The sequence below is a fragment of the Oculina patagonica genome, unplaced genomic scaffold, assembly GCF_052425735.1.
Source record: "Oculina patagonica isolate OP01 unplaced genomic scaffold, crgOcupat unplaced368, whole genome shotgun sequence".
NCBI lineage: Eukaryota > Metazoa > Cnidaria > Anthozoa > Scleractinia > Oculinidae > Oculina > Oculina patagonica.
The window spans coordinates 1-6,067 of NW_027558219.1; the positions used below are offsets into that span (position 1 = coordinate 1).

General features: G+C 37.9%; 1 long non-coding RNA gene across 1 annotated transcript; it reads right to left on the reverse strand.

Moving 5' to 3' along the window:
* Positions 1-2,761: 2,761 nt before the first annotated feature.
* LOC144640589 (uncharacterized) lies at positions 2,762-5,217 on the reverse strand. The gene is made up of 2 exons (XR_013568414.1): positions 5,110-5,217; positions 2,762-4,318 (listed from the first exon to the last, which is right to left on the reverse strand). It is a non-coding gene; the product is annotated as an uncharacterized LOC144640589 (long non-coding RNA).
* Between the last annotated feature and the right edge of the window lie 850 nt (positions 5,218-6,067).

Below are 6,067 nucleotides of genomic sequence, written 5' to 3' on the forward strand. Positions count from 1 at the left end.
TACAATCTTGGACAAAACTTGTTGACACATACGCATTTCACGCATTTTTCGCAAATGACTCGACTTGCAAGCGGGTTAAAATATCTTATCCCCCTCCCCCCTACTCAATGTTGTTTCTTGTGGTTTGCGGCTCCACAGGCTTTGTTTTAAAAACACTAAAGCATTACCAACATTGAAATGGGGGGAAGGGGGTAGCAAAACTGAACTCCGTTGGCTAAAAAGGTGGAAATTTGTTAAGTGTTTCAACAGTTTTGTCCAAGATTGTGTAAACGATATTTTGGCTAATAAGTAGAAAACGCTTTAAAGTTCTGCTATAAAACGCCTTCAGCTTTTTGTACCCTTCGAGTTCTTTACCACCAACTGCTCGTTGCCACGACAGGCTTTAATTAATCCATGGAATCATCAATTACAAGGGTTTTCGGAGGCTCGTTACCAATCGAGTCAACAGAACTTTCACTGATTCTACTCAGTCAGAGTCTTTTCAAGGATTTGAATGGGAAATGGCTTTATTGAAGGGCTGATTCAAGTTCCCATCAAATGTCTACATTTTCAAACTTCAGATAAAATACAAAGTTTGGTTTTTATGTGCGTCATTGATGGTAATTAGAACAATTTGTAACGCTAATAGTCGATACACTGTGTACATTCAAACGACCTGAGTACAATTCACACAAATGAAGTCATAAAAAGAAACGTTCAGTACAGAAAACAAGCCAAAAAGTAACGTATTTACAATTCCATAGGAAAAGAACGAAAATGCATTAAGCTACAGGCGTTTTATGAGTGGGATTACGTTGAAAGCAATGGCGTCACGCCACAACGTCTCAAGCGTGACAAAATGGACGCGGCGTGACAAACAGGCAGTTAATAACAGACTATTGCTAACGACTGTTTCTGTGTACTAAATAGGACTTTTCTCTCTCAATTCGCACTAGTTACCCTTAGTTGTCTGCTACAACTTTGAATTAGCGTAAACACTGTGATTCTGAACGATTAACAAGATAATTTTTAGTGATTTGAATGGTTAACACATGGTTAACAGCTATTAATAAAAGATACCTTGACATCTTCTATTCTTTACAAAAGACTTGCCGTTAACCGTTGAAAACCTTTGTTAACCGTAGTTTTTCGCTTCGTTTATGTTTAGCATTCAAAGTTAATCGACTGTCGCAAAAAATCATCTATTGAATTCTAAATTCAAGGGGAGAAACAACATTTCGAAAATTGCGGGATTTAGTGTTAAGATCCTGCGGGTTAGCGCGGGATATTGGAACGTGACCCCTAATACCTGGCTATTTTTAAATGATCTATTATTGCAAAATGTCCTCTCTATATAATTTGGAGCTGGATTCTTTGGTTGAATACTTTTTAAATGACTAGAACACGTCCAATGGTCTTCAAAAGCGCTTGCCCTACTCATAGTAGCATATTCGACCGCCCTAGGAAAGAACATGCGTGCGCCATTGACCTGAGAAGTCTCTTTTTTCCCTGTAAAATTTAAGTGACCAATATTTTGGAGACGTAAATTATTTTTACAAAAGCAACTCGAATAGTTTTAATTATATATTGGTCCTTTATCACCGAAATATCGCAATTCCTCAAAATTCATGAAAAAGCCGTTTACACAATCTTGGACAAAACTTGTTGACACATACGCATTTCACGCATTTTTCGCAAATGACTCGACTTGCAAGCGGGTTAAAATATCTTATCCCCCTCCCCCCCTACTCAATGTTGTTTCTTGTGGTTTGCGGCTCCACAGGCTTTGTTTTAAAAACACTAAAGCATTACCAACATTGAAATGGGGGGAAGGGGGGTAGCAAAACTGAACTCCGTTGGCTAAAAAGGTGGAAATTTGTTAAGTGTTTCAACAGTTTTGTCCAAGATTGTAGTATGACAAAGGTTTCCATTCATGTCTAACTGAGCGCTGCACGAGTGCTTTACTTACTTTGGTACATAATCCACCATTAGCCCAAATCAAGACATTTGTCTAGCTATAAAAACTCTACCCTGAAGTCTAACGTGTCACTTGCTTGCTATATTGCTTACTGTAAGGTTCTCCTTCAGTTTTCTAAATTTTAGTTCCCACCTTCCTTCCATCTGGAGGCTTGATTTTTTGTTATAATAAATTTGGGTTCACCTCTCGAGTTTCGCTATTGGTAGTCTTGGAGCCACCAGTGATACTAGTTTTAGTTGCGCTATTTTACACTCCATATGCCTGTACGTGTATTATTCTTGTCTTATTCAGCACATGCCGGTAGTGTCAGCTTATAGTGCTGGGGAGATAAGTAGGGTTAAGCAAGTCACAACTGCGTATTCTCTAGTACAGTGATGGCCAGGGGCTTGAGCTTGTAGTGCCATTTAGAGTTACGCTTCTCTGCTGTGTAAGCTTTTGACCTGCCTGTAACTTGTCCAAACCAGCACCAGTCATGGCGCTAGGGAGATACGTAAGGCAATGGAAGGCATCTGTTATGTATGCTGATCGCAAAATGGTGTTCCCCCTTTATGTCCTATTTTGTGGTGTTTATTGCATTTATTTATCTATGGTAAAGAGACTGCAAGAATGTTTTAACTAGAGGAAACCGAGCTGAGAACTTTGAAACTCTCAAACTAAGCTCTAATATGTGTTACCCTGAGAATGACTAGTACTCAACCCAAATATATGTGTATTTAACAATCATCCTACAAAATCGTATGGCATATCGCCTGATATTTAGCCGGGGAGGCCATGTTAACGAAAACCTGATGACATTCTGCAAGATTGAGCAGGATAATGATGTTTTACTATCCAACAAATTGTCCACGAGACATAAAATATTTTTAAGCTAGATAAACTGTGGTTGTAGAAGAATAGAATAAAACACGGTTAAAACATCAGTAAGAAAAAATGATACAAAAATATCTATAATATCTATCTATGTGGGTGCCCGTTGAGGCGTAGAAGCCATTAATTCCCTTTTTAAAGCTTAATAGGTTTAATGGCTTGCTTAGTTTCAATGGCAGTCCATTCCAAAGAACAACTTCGGAATAACCAAAACCGCGCTTAAGATAATAGTTCTTGGTTTAGGTACATGCAGAATGTTCTCAGAGTTGCAGATACTGTAGAGAATCTCACGAGCAGAGAACAGATCTTGTGCAGCAGTTTGTGAAAAGTGAAACAAATCTTGCAAACCTACATGTATCGGAGGATGTCTGTTATGTAAGGACCTGCTGACCTTATTTGGGCATAATGACAATTTGTTTAATTTTACCCCAGTAAAGCTATACCAGGAGGTCAAAATGCTTGCAACAGGATTTTTCTTTTTACATTGTTTGCTTTTAGGGCATGTTTGTTAACATACGAAAAGTCAACAAAAATCAACCCATGGGAAATATGTAAAAAATCCATGAGTTGATGACTGCCAATGTTTTTATGCTAATAAGCCATTGTAAACTGTTCCATCAGGACATTTACCACTTTTAGTTACACTTAACATGTAAAAAAAAAAGGCCTGTTAAGTTAAGTGTACATTTAATTTCTATCATGGACCATTTCCAACAAATATTCAACAAAAAAATGTTTTAATGGTAATTTCTCAACCCTTGCTGGTTAGTAACTGGACTATCATATACCACCACCTGATTATCTATCAGTACCTTTCTAACTGTACTGAAACAGCGGCCGAGTGGAGAGGGCAGGGGGGTTGTAGCCCTCAGCACCCTATGGAGGTAATATGTGCCCCCCTCGTACAGTGAGGGGGGGGGGTGGCGTTTGGCGTGGTGTACAATGATTCCCCCCACCCCCACGTTTAAAAATAAGGCATCGACTGCGTCACTGACGTCCTCTGTATCGCTATCTAGATCTGTCAGAAGTGGTGAATTGAAACAAGCACTTCCACTACACTCTCCACAGGCAGGTGAACAGTCAAGTACGTGCTTTCTGCAACTTCATGGGGTCGTGTTACAATTCACCTTGCAGTTACATCTGATAACTCAGAGTAGGGTTTCCAGTGCAGGTGGTTTGTCGGTTATTACCTGAATTAGAATTCTTTCTTTCCATCCCCTGTCACACGGTTGAACCTCTTTATTTCCAGTCCAAAGTTGCACCTGGTAGTACATGAAGGAAGGAATGAAATAATTTTGCTGCAGACAACGTCGGGGGCAAGAACTTCGCTTCAACTGCGTCTGTGCTTTTATCCGTCTTTTAGCAAAATCTTCGATATTACAAGGCCTCCAAACTTCATTTTTTCTTCTCTTTCTAAGTCTTGCATCAACATCCTCTAATGTAGCCATTGATTCTGACATCAAACAGCAGCTTGTCTAATGTTTCTCTTGTTTTCTGCAATAAACTACTTAAATCAGTAGACGACACGTTATCAGTGCATCTTCTTGGGGCGGCAGCGTGTCCACTGTCGAAAATCCACATCTGATCAACTGTGCTGGAGACACTAAACACTTCCCGACAAATCTTCCTCATTTTTTTGTTCTGAATCATGGTCTTCCTTAAATTTTACTCTTAAATTTTTTTTTATTTCAATTCACTGCAAGAATCATTTCTTCACTTTAAATCTCATCCGCAGCTCACACATGAATTATTTCATATATTTCCTGTCAGTGATAGTATTATTTCGTAGCGAGGATCTTCGATTAGCAAACCAAAGCATTATTTGCCCTTTAAAAACACTTAACTAAAAAAGTTAGTTAATTAATGCCACTTAAAATGAAATGTGTTGTAAAACGCATCTGTGATAAGGCTAATTTGCATAAAACATTGCGTCTAAAGGGAAAATGAGAGAGGTCAAAAACTCGCATTTTTTTTGTATTTCGTCTGGATTGATTTTTGTTGACATTTACTATGTTTATCTAGAGCCCTTGACGATAACATCCCTGGTAATAAAAATTCTGTTGCAAGCATTTAGACCTTACAGTATCAAATCGCAGGGGTTGAAGGGTACTGACTGCAACCCAGTCAGGGACTATTTTACATATACAGTTTGAGCTATTTTAATAACAGAATCCAACGCATAACTGTAAGCTACATGTAAGAATGGGCGTACAGCATCTGACTAGATATCATACCAGCCATTCCAAAGTAATGGGGATTACAGTTACAATGTAAAAATAATGTACCTTGTTGAGTTTGTTGTAAAGTAAGTTTTAGGTCAGCTATCTCTTGATTCAGCACAGTCTGACTCGTCAGTGTTTCCTCATACAGTTGTTGAAACTTTAGTCGCTTCTGACACTTCAAATGAAAATCAGTAGACATGAGAAGCATTTGGTTGCAATGTGTAAAAACACCCTCAAGAACATAACTAGCATTATAAAGGTTTTATGTAAAAGCAAAAAAAGTAAATCATGTTATTCAGATAGGCATTACAGCACGCAAGATACATGTCACAGATGAACTCTAATGACCAACAACATCAAAAGTGTTGGAGTTTGCAAATCCTTCCTTTCTCCCCCCTCCTTATCTCATTGTTGTGCTCCCAAGCAAAGTGCACATAAACAATCTTAATCCACGGAAGGGTTTAACAAGGGGACCACTAAAATAATTGCATGCCACATTGATAAAGTTCTTCTTTTTACATGTTATATCTGAACTAGATCCTTTTATCGAATTGGACTTTCCACGTTCTTATCCTTTATCAAAGAAATTATAACCTTTTTTTCTGTTTTACAGCCGTAGAATGAAGATGTCAAAAAGGTGAGAGAGCGGTGTTTAAGTGCTACTGCCTTACATGCTTAAGTGAAATTTATCACTGTTCTGTTTTTCTAAACTCTCTTTTGTTCGCATATAATGGCAACTTTGCTTGTCTCACTTTAGTTCAACTGCAAAATTATTCTTACTTCTTGAAAAGTGCTAATTATATGTATACCCCTTATAATTATTTTTTTTTAATAAATTTGTCAGGATTTTTTCCCTTGACCTTACAGCACACAAAGAATAAAATAATCAGGCAACTGATGCAGATTTCAGTGGAACAGTAATATCATTTAACCTAATTTGGCTCTTGTCTTTAATAACATTTCGCCATTTCGTATTTTAAAACGACCTCCAGCTTTCATTTTGCAATGAATTTTCGTTCTG